This window comes from Marmota flaviventris, chromosome 1, assembly GCF_047511675.1.
Source record: "Marmota flaviventris isolate mMarFla1 chromosome 1, mMarFla1.hap1, whole genome shotgun sequence".
NCBI classification, from domain to species: domain Eukaryota; kingdom Metazoa; phylum Chordata; class Mammalia; order Rodentia; family Sciuridae; genus Marmota; species Marmota flaviventris.
In genome coordinates, this window is record NC_092498.1 from 179,377,935 (window position 1) to 179,399,704 (window position 21,770).

The window sequence follows — 21,770 nt, forward strand, 5'->3', positions numbered from 1 at the left end:
TGTCTTTGTAAAGAAAACACCCTAAAACTTACTTAATACCATGTTTTTCCTGGGCTTAAGTACATATCCTCTCTTTTTTTCTTTTCCTTTGGCATTTGGTCCTTCAAATCTCCCTCTATTCTGCTATCTTAGAACTGAAGACATTCTTAGTGAATTCCCTTTCCATTTTCTTCTCTCTTTTCTTTCTTTCTTTTTTTTTTTTTAAGGAGGAAAGTAGAGCAACTGTATTTCCAACCTTTGTAAATAATTAAGGTCCTTGAGTCCTTGTATCATTCTGGTTGCCCTCTGTTGTACCTTCTTGATTTCAATAATATTCTTTTCATATTAATGCGATCCGTCTTGTAGGACTGCTCTCACTGCATTCCAAATGGAGACTCCTCCAGCCCCCGCCATTATAATGCAATAATCGTTGTTGACCTGCATTCTTGGGCTGTGCCTCTGCAATTCCATTTCCTATTCTTCAGAGCTGGATTTTCCCCCTATTACTTTTCTTCCTATGCCTTCTTTATTATCTCATGACCCATTAGACCCCAGACCTCAGGGCTATCTTTAGCTTTTTCTGTCTGTCCTTGGTCACAAATAGTCACCTGCAAAAGCAACTGATCACTCTCACAAATCATGTCTGCTGAAGATGTAAACAGGCTCAAGAAGTATTTGTAGACATTCAGACTTGAGAAAGCCTAATGAACTCATGAGGGGACGTGGGAGGTAAATTGCTAAAGTCTTTTGGATTCAAGGAAGCAATAGCCACGCTCAAAGAAGGTCATTGCCGTGTTGGTGCTTTGGCCAGAAATGAGCAGTGTTCCCCATAGACCTATTCCATGAGCTGTTATGGTTACTTCTTGTGCCCTTTCCTGACCCTTCTTGAGTATTCCAATTCTTCCCTGTGTCACTACTGCACCCAGTTTCTGGTTTGCTTCTTGGATTATAAGAATACCCTTCTTTCTCACCCTCAAACTCTCTCTCTGTCCACTTAAATTATTCTACACATGGCTGCCAGAATAATTTTTCATATCTTACACTGGGATTGTGGTATTGGTGACTTAAACCTCCAGTGAGTCTTCATGACTCTATTCCAATAAATTCTTCCAAGTTTGTTGCCTTTGAAGGTCTCAAGCAACTTGAACTGCATCTGCCTGTTTGAAGTGATCTTTTGCCACTTCTTGTCTTTTCTTTTGCCATTTCTGTCTTCTCACCTACCTCCTTCTGCCTTCTACCAGATTTGATCCTTCTTCAAATATTTATCCCTTCTTCAGTAATCACACATGCATTATATAACACATCCCAACATCTTTCTCCATCTTTTAAATTACTAAAATTCCATTCTGCCTGGAATGAGATGTGACCCAGCTCCTTCCTATTTATTCTAAAGAATTAAAGTCAGCATACTATAGTGATACCTGCATACCCATGTTTATAGTAGCACAATTCACAGTAGCCATCATGTGGAAACTAGCCTAGGAGTTTAGCAGTGGATGAATGGATAAAGAAAATGTGGTAGATACACACAATGGAGTTTTATTCAGTCACAAAGAAAACGAAATTATATCATTGGCAGGAAAAATGGATGGAACTGGACAACATTATGTTAAGCAAAATAAGCCAAACTCAGAAGCTCAAGGGCCAATGTTTTCTCTCATAAGTGAAAACTAGAGAGGAGAAAGGAAAAGAAAGTGGGGTGGGTCTCATGAAAATCAAAGTGAGATCAGTAGAGTAGAGGAAAGGGTCAGAAGGAGAGAGGAGGTAAGGGAAAGGGGAAATCCTGGAGAATGATATTGGTCAAATTATGTTGTTATATTGTGTATATGTACAAATATATAATAACCAATCCAGTGATTATATATGATTATAGTGCACCAGTAAAAATATGGGGAAAAAAAGAGAAAATAATTTACCAAAGTTCAACTTCTCCAAAAAATTTTGGTTACTTAACTTCACTCAGTCACAAATAATGGTATCAATCCTATGCTTCTCTCATGCAACAAGGGTAGAATGCAACTATCTATTGAAAACCATACCTCTATGTTTGAAAGAGCTGTATTCATTTGAGGCATGCATATTCATTCCAGAAGTGCCAACAGAACCGGGAAAGGGGAGCAATTTTATCAACTACATTCTGCTCATCTGCCAATTGGTTTAGAGAAGCAGATGAACTCTAATGACTTACAATAACTTGGTTAGTGAATTGTTGCTTTTCGTAGCAAATCTGACACTACTAAAAATAACTGCATAGGAACAACTTAATGTTTTATCCAATAGCTCCTAGGGTTTGTGTATAATGTGTGTGTGTGTGTGTGTGTGTTTATCATGAAAGGAATGGGGATACCAATATGGGCTAGGCAACATTTTTAAGAATATACATAAAGAGCTCCCACTTTACCATTCAGGTTGGCTTTTGATAAATCTTTTTTATTTTAATGATTTTCCTGTCTTATTGATGATGGCCATTTTATGAGGTTGCTTTTATGGCTTCCCAGATGGAGCTATTCCTCTAGCAACCTTCAGTATAATGTGATCACACTCATTGAACTGCATCTCATGGCTGCCGAGTCATGATTCAAAGGGTGCAAAAAAAAAAAAAAAAAAAAAAAAAAAAAAAAAAAATATATATATATATATATATATATATATTAATGCCACTTATATATCCATCTTGTCCCCTTATTATCTCCCTTTGGGAAAAAAATTAAAGTAAAAGATTCTCAGTTATAGTGATTTTGTAGTAAGAGGAATGTTCATTCTCTACTGTTGAGAATGAAAATTGTTCCAACCAGTCAGAAGAGCATTTTCATAGTCTATAGCAAGATCCCGTGTTTCTACTTCTAGAAATCAATCATCAGGTAACCAGAAATGTTATAAAAGACTTACATGCCATAGTGTTGGATTGTATAGAAATAGTTAGATGGTGGTTAGACCCTTTATGGACATGGTGTTTTCCTTTGTTACTCTGGCACCATTTCACTGAACTGTATTCAGAAAGCAACCATCTCCATAATGACCTGCAGGCAGAGACAGAATCTTATGATTTTTTTAGAAATTAGAAAAACTGATGTCTAAAATTCTAAAATAATATTTTCAATAATTGGAAATCCAAATTTGCTTTTGGGGATTATTTAATTGTTAAGTGAAGGAATAACATATTGGTGGCCTCCATGTGGATCCTGGACTGTGGACCTCTGGATTTCATTCTCATGAGTGAAAAATAATCCTTTCCTTTATTGAAGCCACTGTTATATACAGTTTCTGCTATTAGCAGCTAAAAATAATTCCTAACTGATGCAAGATATTTATGTGATAGTTACAAGCTAGCAGAAATTAGGACATCCAAGTATTCCGAAATTTTTTTATATAATTTTACTTAGGAACATGTGTGTGTGGTGTTTTTAATAAGTAATAATAATAACAATTAGTATTAGTGTGGAGATTTATAATTTGCAGAGCATGTGCACAGATCTGTTTTTATGGGCATACTGCAACGAGTCTTGGTAAGGATTTAATGGAAAGGAAATTCACAGAGTTACTTTGGGTTCTACCTTTGGAACTGGCATTAGCTAGTTCTATGACCTCAGCTGAGTAATGGGACACATATTCCCATTTTATAGAGGAGCAAACTAGAGCATGATGAAGTTAAGTGGCTTTTCCAAGGCCCTTAGATTTTCAAAGCCCCATAGTACCTTTCAACCTTAAATCTCAGAAAGCCTCGGTGAAGGAAACACTATTTCTGTGTATTTAATAGGCAAATAATACGCTTCACTCATTTATATTACCTGTCTGGCTCCCTTGGGTTTGGAGAGGTGATTACGGCAAAGCTTCCAGATAACTCAATAACGTGATCATCAACGTGGGAAGGAATTGTTGGCTAATATTAGAAAAAGACCATCCAAAATATCTACTCACACCTTGACTGACAGAGGGGGAAAAATGTAACATTTTTAAGCACCAGACACATTCATTTGTGGTATTTTTGAGGTGTGACTGAGACAACCATTTTAGCTTAGAGCTCTGGATCTCTGTTATCCAATACACGAGCTGCTAGACACATTTGTCTATTTCTATGTCAACTGAAGTTAATTGAAATGATGAAATAAAGAGTCAGCTCCTCAGTCACACTAGGCACATTTCTGTTCTCAGTTGTCCCACCTGGCAGGGCTGACCTGTTGGAAAGCATAATGATAGGACAGACCCACTCTCACAGGAAGTTCTGGCTAGTAGTATCACTCTACATCAGCCATTCAGCTTCTCCAAACATCAGTGGGTCTGAGGTATATGATGCAAGCCCATTACAAAACAGTGCCTTAAAAGTGCTTTTCTTCCATGGGACTTCCTCTTTCTCCAATGTGGGAGGCCTGACAGTCTGGGGCAAAGGTAGTTCAGAAGAGTCCCTGGGGTATGGTCTTATGTGTCTCCTACTCCAGTGTCCCTCTGAGAACCTCTGTTCCAGAGACACAGGTTTCTGTCCACGGTGGTTCTCAGCCTTGACTGCACATTGGGATCACCTGGTGATTAAAAAATGATGATGGCTAACTAGCTCCCTCTCCCAGCTTTAATGGGGCATTGGGATTATAAAAGACCTCCCAGGGAATTTTAGTGGGCAGTCAAAATGGGAAAAACACTGTTTTAGGGATTACTATTTGGTGATTAACAGATTAGTACTTGGTTTGATTCCATTAGAAAATTATGAATGAGGGGTCATATTTACTTCCAGGAATATCTCCTGGAATGACTTCTCTCTAATCTGCTTTTTAAAATATATACTGCTTAAGAGTTACACTAACTAAGAGGTCACCAGAAAACAAGATTTGTTACTTGATTATCCAAAATATCATTAAAATAGATGAATTTCAAATTAAAATTCCCTCCAATAACCTCCTGTCTCCCTTAGGAGAAAGCAACAAATTATACACCTCTTTAGCCTTTTCTTTGATCTCTACTTCCTCCTCGCTCTATTACAAGTTTCCAGTTCCTTAAACTTGCCATCCTCTCTCTTGCTTCTGGGACTTTACACACGTGGTTCTCTTTGCCTGGAGCATTCTTTTCTCTAACCCTTCTGTCCCACCCCTTCCTTAATCCTTCCCCTTCACCTGACCTTTAAGTCCTAGTTTAAGTTTCATTTGCTCAGGGGCAACTTCTCTGATCCAAACTAGATTATTATGGCAGAGGCTCACATTAACGCATGCCAATCATTCCAGGTGCTCCCCTACATTTCCTAGCCCTCTGGCAGTTAGTCAGGGTCATATGACAAGTGAATGGAGAGTGGAAATGGCACATGGTGATTCCATGACCAGTGAAAGCTATTGTTTGATTCTCTCATTTTCTTTCCCCTTTGTGGTTATAAATGGCATTGCAGATGGTAGAATCTCCCTTCAGTCAGAACCTCTTTCTGACCATGTGGACTATAGACCCTATGTTGAACACAGAGAACAGACCAAAAAAAAAGAAAGAAAGAAAGAAAAAGAAATTTGTGTTGAGTTTTGGTGATTACTTTGTTATTACAGCATATCCTAACCTAACCTGACTAATACAGCTAATATGCTTGCATTGCAACCTTTATCTCTTCTCTATAACCCACTCTTTGTAACTCTTTCACTTTGACTATCAGCTACATATGGGCAAAAATAGCATCTGTTTTGTTCACTGTTGAATTCTTAGCATACTGTTCACTAATTGGTACATATTGGTGATTGAGTAATATATATACAATGAGTGAATGAATGAATAAGAGGAATGAGAGCTAGATATAACTTCATATTTTTTGTGTGTACAGAAGCACTATATTTATAGTGTGTTCTCAAACACCATTATTATGGTAATTATAGAGAATAGAAGGTTAAGCCATTATGTGTCAGGATAAATTAAAAAAACATGAACTGGAAGGAAAGTTAGACATCATCAAATTTAGGGTGTCTCTATAGGAGGTCAAAAGAACATCTACATTAGAATAACCCAGGGGGATTTGTTAAAAGACATGGATGGACTCAGCTGAAAGAGGCAATGCCCACCTTATCACACAGGGCAATCAAGACCTGAAAATGAACCGTGAGTTCTTACTGCTCACATCACCACATGGTATTTCCACTCACCTACACCAGAGTAATATCAGAATTCTAGTAGTGGGGCCCAGACACCTGCATTTTAGCAAGCATATTGGGTGATTTTAACATACTAGAGTTTGAGGACCACTGACTCAGTTCAACAAATGGATAACACCAGGGGAGTGACCCTCCTGTGATCACACTGCCATCATCATTGCTCTTGGGAGCTGGATTCACAGTGATAGAATCTTCATGAAATCACTGCTGGGGAAAAACCCACCCTTGATTCATATTCTGCCACCATTTCAGGTAGTATTACAGGGAGCTCTTCCCATTTGGAGGGTAAACTGGGTAACCACCCCCCCCCCAAGTCAGACTTTCTTATTTCAATTTGGCTCCACTTCCTGAGATGCCTAATCTTAATCTAATCGCTTAACTTCTCTGTGCCTCAATTTCATCATCTGTAAAATGGAGATAATGGGATCTGTTTTGTAGAGATATTTTGAGGATTTCATGAGATGATGCATATGAAAAACAGACATGTGAACATTAGATCATGTACATTAGCTATTATTTTAGTTATCGTTGCTGATCCTGTGCTTTTCACAAAATTTTGAAATACTTATATTATCACCTTTAAGAGATTTCTAGTAAAGATATCTGTCCATGAGAAGCACAATTAGATCCTCACTGTAAATGAATCTGTAGTACTGCAGAGGCATCAGATTATCCTTTATGACACATGCAGACCTTGCTTAAATAACCCCAGTAGGCAAAAATACAGATTTACACAGAAAATATATTAATAGGTGACTATTTATGTCATACATATGTCTTCCCTATTTTAAGAAAAGTTCCTATGAGATTTATTTGAATAAAAATTTTACTATTTGAATAAAACATTCCTATTGTGCATTTAGAGTATGACAATATACAAAAAGAAGTTTATGTGAAAATTTTAGAAATATGCTTACTGTACAAATAAAAGTATTTCATATTTTTTCCTTCTTGAAGAAGGCTGGCTTTTGGGGTTGGGTAGCATCACCATCATAGTTCATTAGCAAAGCTTTAGGGCTTAAACTGGCTAGATGGTATACACTTGGAGGTGTGAATCTAGAAAGGACATAAAGATTTGGGATCATGGAATAATGTTAGCACTGGTAAGGGAAGATCACTTCTAGTAATTCTCAAATGTCCACATGTGGATGGGGACTATCCTGTGACAAAGTTTTCACTGGTCCATGTGGGATGAGAAAAATAAGGAAAACATAGTGAAGCTTCCCCAAAATGAAATTTCTTCAAATTAAATTATGTTCTTTATTCTCATGTCATGGCTTCTTATTTTAGTGGGTTAACATTTTCTGTCTCAGAAGATATTGGTGGATAGCACAAGGTTACAAACATGACTTTTATTTTTGATGTCCTTAGTTGATACACTAAAATATTAGCATTCCTGCATTATTAGCTCCTACATTCACTTTTTTTTACACTTTATTATAAAGTCTAGAAAACACTAAAATTAAACTGTGAATTGGATGTACTGGGAAAACTGGAAATCCATATGTAACAAAATGAAATTAGACCCTATCTCTCACCCTGCATAAAATTCAACTCAAAGTGGATCAAGGACCTAGGCATTAGACCAGAGACCCTGAGCCTACTAGAAGAAAAAGTAGGCCCAACTCTCCATCATGTGGTCTTAGGAACCAAATTTCTCAACAAGACTCCTAAAGTGCAAGAAGTAAAAACAAGAATCAATAAACAGGACTTTATCAAACTAAACAGTTTCTTCACAGCCAAGAACGTGAACTGAGAGACTACCAAATGGGATAAAATCTTTGCCACTTGCACCTCAGATAGAGCATTAATCTCCAGGATATATAAATAATTTAAAAAATTTAACACCAAAAAAAAAAAAAAAAAAAACCCAAATAACCCAGGCAATAAATGGGCAAAGGTACTGAACGGACACTTCACAGAAGAAGAAATATAATCAGTCAATAAATATATGAAAAAAATGTACAACATCACTAGTAATTAGAGAAATGCATATTAAAACTACACTGAAATTTCATCTTATTCCAGTCAGAATGGCATTTATCAGGAATACAAGTAATAATAAATGTTGGTGAGGATGTGGGGGAAACGGTACAATTATACATTGTCGGTAGGACTGCAAATTGGTGCAACTACTCTGGAAAGCAGTATGGAAATTGCTCAGAAACTTGAAATGGAACCACCATTTGATCCAGTTATCCCACTCCTCAACATATATTCAAAGGACTTAAAATCAGCATATTATAGTGATGTGGCCACATTAATGTTTATAGCAGCTCAATTCACAATAGCTAAGCTATGGAACCAACCTAGGTGCCCTTCAACAGATGAATGGATAATGAAAATGTGGAACATGTACACAGCAGAATATTACTCATAAAGCAGAATGAAATTATGGCATTTGCTGGTAAATGGATAGAATTAGAGACTATCAGGCTAAGTGAAATAACTAAATCCCCCCAAAACAAAGACTGAATGTTCCCTCTGATATGCGGATTCTGACTGTTTTAGTCAGGTTTTCACTGCTGTGACTAAAGGACTCAACCAGCATAATTATAGAGGAGGATGAGTTTATTCAGGGGCTCATGGTTTCAGAAGTCTCCATCCATAGAAGGTCAGCTCCATTCCTCAGGACTCCAGTGAGACTGACTGAACATCATGGTGGGAGAGTGTGGTTGAGGGAAGTAGCTTACATCATGGTGATCAGGAAGCAGAGAATTTCTACTCTCCAGATAAAAAATATAGACCTCAAAGCCATGGCCCCAAGTACCGCCTCCTCCAGCTACATCCTACTACTTCAGTTACCCCTCAGTTAATCCCTATCAGGGGATTAATTCACTGATTGGGTGAAGATTCTTATAACCCAATCATTTCTCCTCTGAATCTTACATTGTCTCACTTGTGCTTTTGGGGGACACCACAGCTAAACCATAACACTGATTCACAATAGGTGGAGCCTGAACTGGACAGGACAGTGTAGGGGAAAAGAGGGGGGTGGGAATGGGAAAGAGTAGAATGAATTGGACCTAACTTTTCTATGTTCATAACTCCACATCATGTAAAAACCACAAGAATGGGAAGTTATATTCCATGTATGTATAATATGTCAAAATACATTCTACTGTCATATATAACTTAAAAAAAAAAAAAACACAAATAAAATTAAAAAAAAGAAAAAGAAAAGAGATCCTAAGCATTGAGAAAATAGCCTGCAAGAGAAAACCCAGCCAGTGGCCAAGTGGAATTTGAACTTGGGTTTGTTGGGAGTCCCACGGATCCAAAGACTAACTTCCCCATCCCCCAAGAAGAGCCGTCCAATGGTGAGCCCTGCTGGCTCACATGATCCTTACCCACCAATCAGATTAGCCCTGCTGGCTCACATGATCCTACCCACCAATCAGACTAGCCCTGCTGGCTCACCTGATCCTACCCACCAATTAGAAAGCACCCCATGCCAACTGTCAAATCACCGCTGGCTCTGTAAATATGCAGAGCTGTTCCTCAATAAATGGGCATTTGCTCCAACAACGAGTCTTGTTCATTCTTTCAGGGTTTCCAGGTGCTTTCTGCTGCTTAAGTACTTTCTTATCATTGGATCTCTTATTATTCTCACCCTTCTCCCTGCCTTTTCTTTTTTTTTTGCTGGTGCATTATATTTGTATGTAATGGTAGGATTTACTATTATAGATTTGTGCATGCACACAAGGTAACAATATAATTTGGTCACTCTTATGCTCCAGTATTTCCCCTTTCCCTCCTGTCCCTCCCCCTGGTTTCTTTCCTCTTTCCCCTGATGTCCCTTTGATTTTCACCTTAGTCATCCAATTCCGGTAGAACGTGTATTTATTTCCTATTCCTAGAGATTAATTCCCTGTGTGTAATAGCATTTTCTTGTACATGACATTACCTTTTTTGTTCCTTTTATAAACACAAAATTGTTTACTTAGTACTTAATTGGGTTGTTAGAACTAAGTGGTTATTTATTCATTTATTATAATAAAAAGACCCATTAAAACTTGCTTTTACTTACAAATAACATGGTGTTCGGCCTTTTTCTTCCCCCCTAAAATAATGCTTTGACCTGAAATTCTATGGAGGAGCTGAGAGGAACTTGTCAGCCCAAGGAAAGCTGTAAATTATTAAGTGAGATGTTGAGGGATGAATGAAGGTGTTTGAAATAGAATCCTTTGTTGGTTTATTTTTTAAAAAATATAACCCACTTGTTTCCTTTCTGTTTGAAAAGGAGACAACGCGAGAGGCTAAAAATTAAAGCAAAACTCTGTTCATGTCATGTTTATATCATGTTCATGGGACACAAACTCTCACCCTGGAAGTGGCATGAGTGATTCATGGGTGAGCAGGAAGCACACCAGCAACCACTGTTGTCTCTGCGACTCTTTCTTCCTCCCTTCCTCCTTCCCTTCTTTCATTCCTCCCTCTGTGGCTTTCTCCCTCCCTTCCTTTCTCTCCTTCTCTGTTTATTCAGAAAACACACACACACACACACACACACAAAAAAGAACCCACAAAACAAAAATCCACTAGAAACATCTGAGAGCTAATCTTAATATGAAGAAATTACAGGGGGGAAATATTCTTGTGATCATGTTGGGGTGAAACCCTCAATGTGGTCATGATCAGAAGGAGCAGGGTCACAGAGCTCTTTGTGTGAGCCGCTGTAGTTGGATTGCCCTGCTGGCCTGGGCAGGCTGGACACACTCTTTGCAATTTCTTTTGGAGTCCCAAAGCCAGATGGGGGGCAGAGAGGCCCTGCTCAAGTTTCATAGGAGAGCTTGAGGCTCTCCATGGGCTGCTCTTTCTGTTTGTCTCTTCTCTGGTTCTGATTTTCCTCTCTTTTTTTCTTTAAGGGTGAGAAAAGTTATTTCCAAAGGACTCCTTCCAAATCCTGATAGTCATTTTTTGTATGTCCATCAACTCGTCCATTTTGAATTTTCATGCTTATATGAGAGTATATGTTTATATACCTAGTCAACTTATGTGTATGAATGTATATACATATATGTATTTCCATGGATACATGTATGCATGCATATGCATAAAGCCTAGAAATGAAAAATATATAAATAACAAAATCACTGATATTCAAAATTTTATATCTTATAGGAAAAGCCTCAGTAATTGTAAACTTTTATGGTCATATGGGTAAATAAAATATAGATTTAATTAACAAGCAAAAAAAAAAAAAAAAGGAGGGAAAATACCTTCTGGAAAATCACCACAGTAAAGCAGAGCAACATCGAGTACACTCCTGCCCTTAATATCCAGAATGCTTTTCTATCAACACAGCTTCACGTGATGAATGGAATTAGCATCTTTTCTGGATATAGAAAATTGTAAATTGTCCTATTCTATGGTGGCTAACTTGCTATAAACTGTAAACTTAGGAAAATATATATATAAATCCTAGTTCCAGACAGTCCTTACGGTGCGTGATTTTTTTTTCTTTCCTCTCCCCCCTTTTTTTTCCCCCCACTTTGAAAAATGTCTCTATTATTACCTGCAGTAGGCTCTGAACACTTGCACACGATTTTGTTGATTGCCCTGCCCTCAGAGACTGCACATTTAAATCCCATTTGCTGCAGCAGCAGCAGCAGCAGCATCAGGATGGCTTGGAGGTGAGAGCCCCCTCTAGAGTTCCCCAGGGCCAGCTACCTTAGAAGTGGTCTGGATCAAGGCACAGGGCAATTGGAGTGGCAGACACATAGAAAAACAAACACAAACAACCACAAAAACAAAACAAGAGTCTTTCCTCTTGATTCTTCTTACAAGAGAGATAAAGGCAATGAGAATATGTTGATATTTGATGAATTGGATCTATTCAGAGGAGTGCTATCATTTTAATGTCCCTTTTTTTTTCTTTGAAAATGCACCCACAGTCTCTGAATTCCCATTAATGCAAAGTTCAGATAAAGCTGATGAAAAGCATCTGCCATCTTGATAGTTGCCATGGCAGATGGCGCCAGCCTTTATGCTTTTATCAGTATTAGTATCAGAACATACTTTGTGTTCCAAGCTGAGATAAAAATCATTGAAAGCTGTACCTGGAAGAGGCAGTGTCACACTGCAGGCCCCACCGTTCTGCATGGTGACAGGACTGCCTGCATAAAAGCCACACACGACACATTCCCGTGGTTCATTAGTTGGGCTGTGCTGGTGGTATTTTGCAAACTTTGAGGAGGATTTTCCAAAAAGCTGCTCTATCCATTCTTTGCTACCTTTCCTTGCCACTGCCACCTTGAAATGTGTGGAGGGGCACATAACCAAGTAGCCATGTACGCTAAACCTGCCGGGTTGTCTGAGAGGGGAATCTGATACCCATAATGGGAACCCAAGAAAAGTGTGAGAAAGAAGGAACCTTTTGAGAACTTGAGCCAAGGGTGGCCTGTGCTGGGAAGGGTGCCTACAACTTCCTTTCAGCAAGTGTAATACAATACTGTGATGTCCACCTTTCTTTCTAACACACCCTGTCACAGCCTCGGGGACACTCCCTGTCCCTGAAACCCTGTCCCATCTCATCACTCTTGGCCTCAAAAGAAGTTCTCAGGTCTCCTGCACCATGGCTCAATAGGCCCTTGTTTATTTCAAATGCCCCACAGTTGTGACTTAGAAAGTTAAAGCCTTTTCCCTGCTCTTTATTGTACATTTCCAAGTGTATTGACAGATCCTCCCCCACCTCTTGCTTCCCCCTATTCAGTTATGCATGAAGTTATTTTTAGTAACATTGTTGCTTGATAAATAGAGGGGTGGTGAGATCTTGAGTTCTTATGTAAGTGTTAGTGACATAGCCTGGTGCACCATTTGGCTGGTGCATGGGGGGAGATGAGCAGTAACAAAGAGGAGGAGGGCAAGGAAGTTATTTTAAATTGAGGTATACATAGGTATCTATATGACATTAATAATAAGGGTTGGGAGCCATTAGGGTTGGCTGCACTGGCTTTTCAGGCACCTCCAAGAACATTTTAACAGAATGGAAAAAGCAAAAACACAAAACTGGCATTCTTAACTTTCCCTCCCTAAGAGGACTGGATTCAGAGCCAAGGCTCAAATATTGGTGCCACCATACACTAACTGTGATTTGGGGAAGCATACTTAACTTCTCTATGCCTTTTTCCCTTATCTATGAGAAGGAGATTATATTCCTGTTCACCTCACTGAGCATGATAGGAAATAATGCTTGCAAAACACAGGGACATAAATGCTTAATAAATGTCAGAGATTATTAATATCATTTTCATCATTTCTCAATTTCTTAGCACTGAGATAGCTTTAAAGGACATATGTGTCATTAAGACCTAGCTCGCCAATGGCATCTGCCTAGGTCGGGCACCAACTGCTGTTTACCTACGGTGCCCGGTGTTCAGAACCCATGGACTCAGCCCAGCTTCCAGCCAGGCCCAGGCTGAGGTGTCCCCACTGCCTGGTGAACATTGATGGCCTGATCCTCACTGCAGGCCCTGGGTTGGAGAAGTGAAGTTCAATAAGTAATTAACATATATGAACTGTGTCTCGAACTATGGTTTGCAAAGAGCTGTCACAGGAAAGGGGAAGGATTTCATTACTACTCTACAATGAATTCTCAATCCTTACATCAGATTATGTCACTGTCTCAGTGGATGGTGACAAAGAAAACATGCATTTTCTTTCAAGAGTATGTGTGTGTATATCGGTCTATCTCTATCTATGTATATGTAATACCAATAATATATAGCATATATATACCATAATATATCAACAGTATATCAATAATTAATCTTATATTTGAAAACAGGATGATGTATATTTGTGTGTATATATATATATATATATATATATATATATATATATATATATTACATGTACTAAAATATGTTAAGAGCATATTATGTCAATTATTAATATAATCTTATATTTGAAAACAAGATGATGAACTTTGTCTTTAATATTTTTCTTTTTAAAAATTTTTAAATTCTAATTTGTTATATATGAGAGCAGAATGCATTACAATTTATATTACACATATAGGGCACACTTTTTCATATCTCTGGTTGTATACAAAGTATATTCACACCATTCATGTCTTTATACATGTACTTAGGGTAATGATGTCCATCTCATCCCACCATCTTTTTTTTTTACCCCCATGCCCCCTACCTTCCCCTTCCATCCCTTTGCCCTATCTAGAGTTCATCTAATCCTCCCATGCTCTCCCTCCCAACCACATTATGAATCAGACTCCTTATATCAGAGAAAACATAATTACAGTTATCTTATATTAGACAAAGGCACCAATAACATATATTGGAGAAAAGATAGCCTCTTCAACAAATGGTGCTGGAAAAACTGGAAATCCATATGAAACAAAATGAAATTAAACCCCTATCTTTTACCATGCACAAAACTGAACTCAAAGTGGATCAAGGACCAAGGAATCAAACCAGGGACCCTACGTCTAATAGAAGGAAAAGTAGGCCCAAGTCTCCATCATGTCAAATTAGTCCCTGATTTCCTTAATAAGACTCCTATAGAACAAGAATTAAAATAAAGAGTCAATAAATGGGATGGATTCAAACTAAAAAGCTTCTTCTCAGCAAAAGAAACAGTCAGTGAGGTGAAGAGAGAACTTATATGTTGGGAGCAAATTTTTACCACTTGCACATCAGACAGAGCACTAATCTCTAGGATATACAAAGAACTCAAAAAGCTAAACACCAAACCAACCAAACAAACAAAGAAACAAAAAACAAAAACAAAAACAAACCCCAAACTGAAGAGATACCTCTCAGAAGATGATATACAATCAACAAATATATGAAAAAATGTTCAACATCTCTAGCAATTAGAGAAATGCAAATCAAAACCACCCTAAGATTTCCTCTCACTCCAGTCAGAATGGCAGCTATCAAGAATACAAACAACAATAAGTGTAGGTGAGGATGTGGGGAGAAAGGCACACTCACATATTGCTGGTGGGACTGTAAATTGGTGCAACCACTCTGGAAATATGGAGATTCCTTGGAAAACTGGGAATGGAACCACCATTTGACCCAGCTATCCCACTCATCGGTCTATGACTTTCATTTTTATTGTGGTATAATTTATACACAGTAAAATGAGCACTTTTTTATCACTATTGTTTATTTTATTGACATTATTGCTTTAGTCTTGTTATGAGTAAATAGACACATACTGTTGTGAGTTTTGAGACATTAATCTGTTATTGAAAAACCAGTTAATCTTCCCCATTACTTAGGATGTTATTGAAAGAAATGTTGTTTTATTGCTAAAAGAGTCTTTAGTTTTATTTTTTAGAAAATTGTGATATAATTCAAATATTATAAAATTCAATGCTGTTTGGCATATTTACGATTGGGCAACTATTACTACTACTGTCTAATCTAGCACTTACATGGCTGCCCCCACCCCCCAAACCCACAGTTATTGTGAATTCCCTCTTATCCCTACCCACTGGCAACCATAAAATGAACACTTTTTATTGTAAAGTTCTATAGTGTACAGTTTGACAAACTATCACAATAGAGATGTGTGTCAAAATTCTAAAAAAAAAAAAAAAAAACTTCCTTGTGCAGCTCCTTTGGAGACAATAGTCCTCTACACTCATTTTCTGGTAATTGCTGATTGATTTTCTATCTCTGTCCTTTTTTAAAAAGACTTATGTAAATGGAATAATATAATGTGCAGTCCTTGGGTGTAACTGGGTTTCCATATCTTAATGTATTTGAGATTCATTCATGTTGTGCGTATCAGTGGTTTGTTCCTTGCTTTTGTTTACCTAGTATCCATTTATGGATATATCAGTTTACCACTACTCAGGAACATTTGGATCATCTCCCCTTTGGGCCAATTATGTATATGTCTGCTATAAAACACTTGTGAACATGTTGTTGTGTGAATATACATTTTATTTCACTAGGGTAAATACTTCAGAAAGTGACTGCTGGGTAGTATACTAAGTGTATGTTTGTCATTATAAGAAATGGCCAAACTGTCCCCAAGAGCCTATACTACTTGGCATTCACACCTGGAGTTTATGAACGTTCTAGTGGCTCCACATCCTCATCAGCACTTGATGGTGTCTGATTTTTAGTTTGTTTGTTTGTTTGTTTTTGATTTTAGCCTCTCAAGTAGGGATGAAGTGGTTTTTCACTGTGGTTTTAATGTGTATTTCTTCAATGAATATGATGTTGAGCATCTCTGGTATGTCAATATGCCATCCTTAAGATTCTGATGAAATTTCTGCTCATATATTTTGCCTTTCTCTCTCTCTCTCTCTTAAATTAGGTCATTGTTTTCTTACTGTTGAATTTTGAGAGTTTCTTTTTAAAAATATTCTGGAAACAAGTCCTCAGATATTGGATCTGCAAGTATTTCCTCATCTGTAGCTTGTCTTATTTATACTCAAATTTTTAAAAATTTAATGAAAAAGTAAAAATTGTTCATATTTATCATGTACAAAATGTGGTTTGAGAATATATATACATTGTGGAATGATTAAATCAAGATAATTAACATATGAATTACCTTACATCCTTTCATCTGTGTGTGTATGTGATGAGACACTTAAAATCTACTCCCTTAGCAATTTTCAAGAATGCCATACATTGTTATTGCTGGAGTCACCATGTTGTACGATAGACCTCTTTAACTGATTTTCTTCTAATTGAAATTTACACACTTTGTTTAATATCTCCCAACTTGCCCTTTCCTCTTTTAACTTGTCTTTCCATTCTTCAACATTGTCTTCCAATAGCAGAATTTCTTATTTTGGCAATGTTCCTTTTTGTCAATTGACTTTGATGAAATAAGGTTTTATCCTGCCTTGTGGATCATGCCTTTAGTGTTATATACATGAAACCTTTGCCTTATGTGAAGTCACTTCCACTGCTGTGTTTCTTCTAGAGGCTTTTAATTGCAAATTTTACATTTAGGTCTCTGATACATTTTGAATTATTATTTGTGTGTGTATGTGTGTGTGTTAGAGAGAGAGAGAGAATGTATAAAATGAAGTTTTGGGGGGATTTTGGGTAGGCTTTTGGGGGTTTGATTTGAATATTTGCATTTGGGTTCAGTTGTTCTAGCACCATTTAATGGAAACATCCTTCTGATTAAGTTAAGTTTCACTTTTCTTAAAAATTAATTGACAGTCTGTTCCATTGTTTTCTGTATCTATTTTGCCTTCAATACTGAACTGTTTTGATTACTGTAACTTTATAGTATATCTTAACATCAGGTAACATGTATCCTCCAACCTTATTCTTTTTCAAAGTTGAAAACCACATAATGTAAAGCATAAAAACATTTCAAGCTATACACTTGCTTTAGGTGACATAGTGATTATGAATGGACACCCTGTGAGAGACACCCACTTCCATTCTGGGGATTTTAGAAACTCTGCAGGGTGTGTGTGTTGGAAAGAAAACTAGAGAGACCAATATGAATGCCCAGAGATGGACAACTATTGGTGTTTGGACAGTCTCCCCCCAGGAAGTACAGGTCCTCTCAAAATGCACATTGAGCATGGAATGTCCAAATTGAATGTCCCGTTGAAGAAATAGATACAATTGGCATATATATATATATATATATATATATATATATATATATATATATATATAATTTTTTTGTAGACATTTGTCCACAAATTTGATTCAGAAAATTCTAACCCCTTTAGATTGCTCTAGGAAATTTCTAGGTGTAAAAATAAAACGACTGATCCTTATTGCTTACCATTAGATCAGACTTAATACTAAAATCATGCCTTATGCAGTACTCAACTGTCAACAAAGTTCTCTCATGTGTGTAATTTCATTAAGTCCTGATAACAATCCTTGAAGCAAGTCTTCCTCTCCCCATCCTGCAGATAAGGATTCTCCAGAGTGTTCAAATTACTGCCTCATTGTTGCTGGCAGGAAGTACCTTCCAGTTAAGAGGCTAACCTAAAGCCTTATTCCAAGCCTTCTGAATATATGCTTCAGCCTGTCCTAACTTTAGAAAGTTCTGATTCCCCTAGGTTGATGGCATTTGAATACCCTGAAGTGCAATGTGACCTAGTAGGCACTCTCATCCATCTCCAATTCAGCCAGAATTAGATTAGTTTGTGGGGCATCTTGGTCTTGGATATCAGCTGCCCTTTGATGGCCAGACTCCACTGTGCCAAGCTTGAATTAGTCCTCTGTGTTAGGGAACAGGAAAGTGCTACTTTAAAAGGATGAAGTACTCAGGAAAAACCCCTTACCACTAAAACTTGCCCCTCTTTTGAGCTGGGTGGAGACACTATGAATGGAATTTGTGGTTTTATTATTCATATTTATCAGCTACTCTGAGTGAAAACTATGAGTTTCAATATTTGTCAAAATTTGGCATCAAAAACAAGGTATAATTGTGGTATTTGTTCTTGCATTTTATGGTTACAGAACAATTTTAACCTTTCCTCAGCCCAGAAAGCACTTAAAAGAAACTTTGTCTAAACTTGTGATTCTCAAACTGAGGTTCAGGGAGCAGTAGCTGCCGCATGATCATCACCTGGGAGTTAGTTAATTGCAGTTTTCCCCTTCTTCTCCCCATCTGGTTTCATTTAATGTTTTCTCCCCTAAGTGAGTGAAAAGGATCTCCAAAGAAGGACAGCCTGAGAATGGGATATGTGTATAAGCATCAGAGAACAGAGTTGTTATTAGGTACCCCAGATGGATTCATGTTAAGAAAACACTGACATTATCTATTGTGGTTCAGGAAGAGCTGGAGAGTAGTCCTAAGATCAATTTGGTAAGTTCAACCACAAAGTTCTGTTAGAATGGACTCAGATTACAGGTTAGTTTATGCTCCTTATGTTGGTGGTGTGAAGGGAGCACCTCTTCTGATGTAGAATGCTTTCTGCGCTCTCAAGGTTGTAAAATATTCAGTATGCTTTCTTTGTAGACAAGGGCATCCTCACACCTTTCTGAGGGGACTCTTTGTGTGGAAGGGGATGAAGTGCCTTGAACTTGGGTGTTCATTTTCACCATGTTCAAGGTCTGTACTTTCAGTTAGAAGATGCAGAAGAAATGAGGAATTATTTGTAATCTTCTTCCTTCTGTATATCCTCTTGAGTCAGCAAGCACCTATTTGTTTTCTCCCATGAAGAGATAAAACCCAACCCTTCCAAATTTATATGATTTTGAGCTGGAAGGAACCTTAGATAATATCTAGTTTTCTAAGGGAGTTCATGTGGATTTTGAGAGGACCTGTACTTCCTAGGGAGAGACTTCCAAAGATGTTCAATACTCCTGGCCTCTGACACGAAATGCTAATTGAGTCCCCCTGAGTAGTACTAGAACAAAAACCTCCCAATATATTCCAAACACCCCCGAAGATGTTACCTTAGTTGAGAACTTCCTCTAAGCCCCATAGTTTTATTAGTGAGGAAATTGAGATTTTGGTTTTTGGCAGAGACAACCTTTGGCCCAACTATTGACAGAATTGACTATTAAGGATTTCCAAGATTCCTACCATAATCAGCTTTCCAGTCACCAAAAAAAAAAAAAAAAAAAACTAAGATCCATTATCAGAAAGGAAGGAGCCACAGAATAAATGGGATTCCTAAAGGCAGTCCTGTATTGTCACAGAAATGTGAATTCCAAATTAAATGCAGAACCTCTACTGATTTAAGATGTACACTATTTCCATTAGAAAAATAATACCACCACTGAGATTTTGAATTTATGTACATATTTATGTAGTTCACTCTCTACTGATGGATCATAATGATGACGTGCCTACTGCAAAAGAGGCCAAGCCTGGCGCCACAGATCGGTCCTCTCTTCTGGAATTTTGCCACAAGGTGCAGCACCCCGTGTGTTACTACCTCTTGGGAATTGTTAATTCTATGAACTGCTCTTTGAAGGGTGTTTCCTTTTATTCATTTCCCTAATCAAAAGCATCTCTAAAGATTGTTCCATGCTTTTGAGTTCATTCAAAACTATTATTTTTGTGTGTGTGTGTGTGTGTTTTCTGAGAGGGAACTCAACAGTTTCAAACAGAGCTAGCTAAAGAAATAACTTCTGCTCAGGTAAATAGTTTGGGGATGTGCTGGACTCTCATAGTGTGCTTTGTTCACCCCTGTTCTGTTGTAACCACATATTGGTATTCGGGATCTCATCTTGCCATTTTGAAGCTCTGTTGAGTGTTTTAATATGGTGATGCTTTCTAGCTCACTAGATACCTGGGTGAGGCAGGTGAAGCTTAGAAAAGCAAAGAATGGCACTCTAGGAACAGTGGCAACATTGGGGATATCTGTGCCTCAGTGACCAACGCATAGGGGATGGTGTGTTGCCTTTTCTTTATTGTAAGTATTTGGAAGCAGATTTATTTTCACTATACTTTTAAGTAGCTTTTAGTGTAAATCCCCAGTTCTTATCTTCATTTTTCAGTCCGAGAAACATATATAGAAATGTGGAATATTTATAGTGTATTAGGATAGTTTACATTTTATTGTGGTAAGAAACACCTCTAAAATCTTCCTTGATTAACACAACAAAGGTCATTTCTCATTCACATCAGATGTATGCTATAGGTGAGCTGGGGCCACCCAGACCTTAAAGATCCATTTTAACAGTGCACTGAAATACATGGCTTCCTAGGTCACTGGGGCAGAGGAAGGGACATTTGGAAAGCCATATCCATCTCTATTGCCCAGAACTGACTATACTACACTTTCCACAACACACTGGCCAAAAACAAACTGTCCCTTTGGCACGATAACTAATGATACAATGTATTCTCCCCATATGGAAAGAGAACCAGATTTCAGAAAGTTCTAGAAATTTCTACCACAGGTAATAAAAACTTACCCTACAATTTACTTTAAGGGCAATTCTCTGAAATAAATGAATCTCATATCTAACATGTATAGATTCCAGTAGTATATAAACTATAAGAAATAAAAATATGTGATTAAGCTATATTTGAAAACTTCCTCTATTAAAGAAAGCTGTTATTAAATCCTTCACAGAATAAGGTGAAATAACATGCTCCTAAATGTAAATATGTAAATATATATATATACATACCTAATAGTAGGTTTATAAACTTAATAGGATGTTCAGCAAAGAAATATTTCTTTATTTTTTGGTAAAAGTTTAGTCCTTTCCATTTCCTTACCCACTGGAAGGAGAAGAACATATTAACTAAATATCCAATTTTCTTTAAAGCTTAGACAGGGACCCTGAGTGGTCATGATAAACAAAGTTCCGGATGATGCATGTCAAATAGGTACATGAATAAGAAATTTTGTTGTGTCTAGCCACTGAGATGATGGGATTATTTGTCATCACTGCATGACCTAGACCATCCTGACCACCATCAAGGGAAATAAGGGCCTGACTTCACACTATGGAAATGAAAATGGGGAAGAGTGACAGGTTCAAGAGATGTTAAGGTGGTAGGGTGACAGCTTCAATAAACACTAAGTGTTGGCAATAGCCAAACTATGGAACCATCCTAGGTATCCATCAACAATAAATGGGTAAAGAAAATATGGTATATATACACAATGGAGTTTTATTCAGCCTCAAAAAAATAATGAAATTATGACATTTGCAGGAAAATGGATGGAACTAAAGACCCTTATGTCAGTAAGTCAATCTCAGGAGATCAAGGGTGTATTTTCTTTCATATATATTTTTTTCT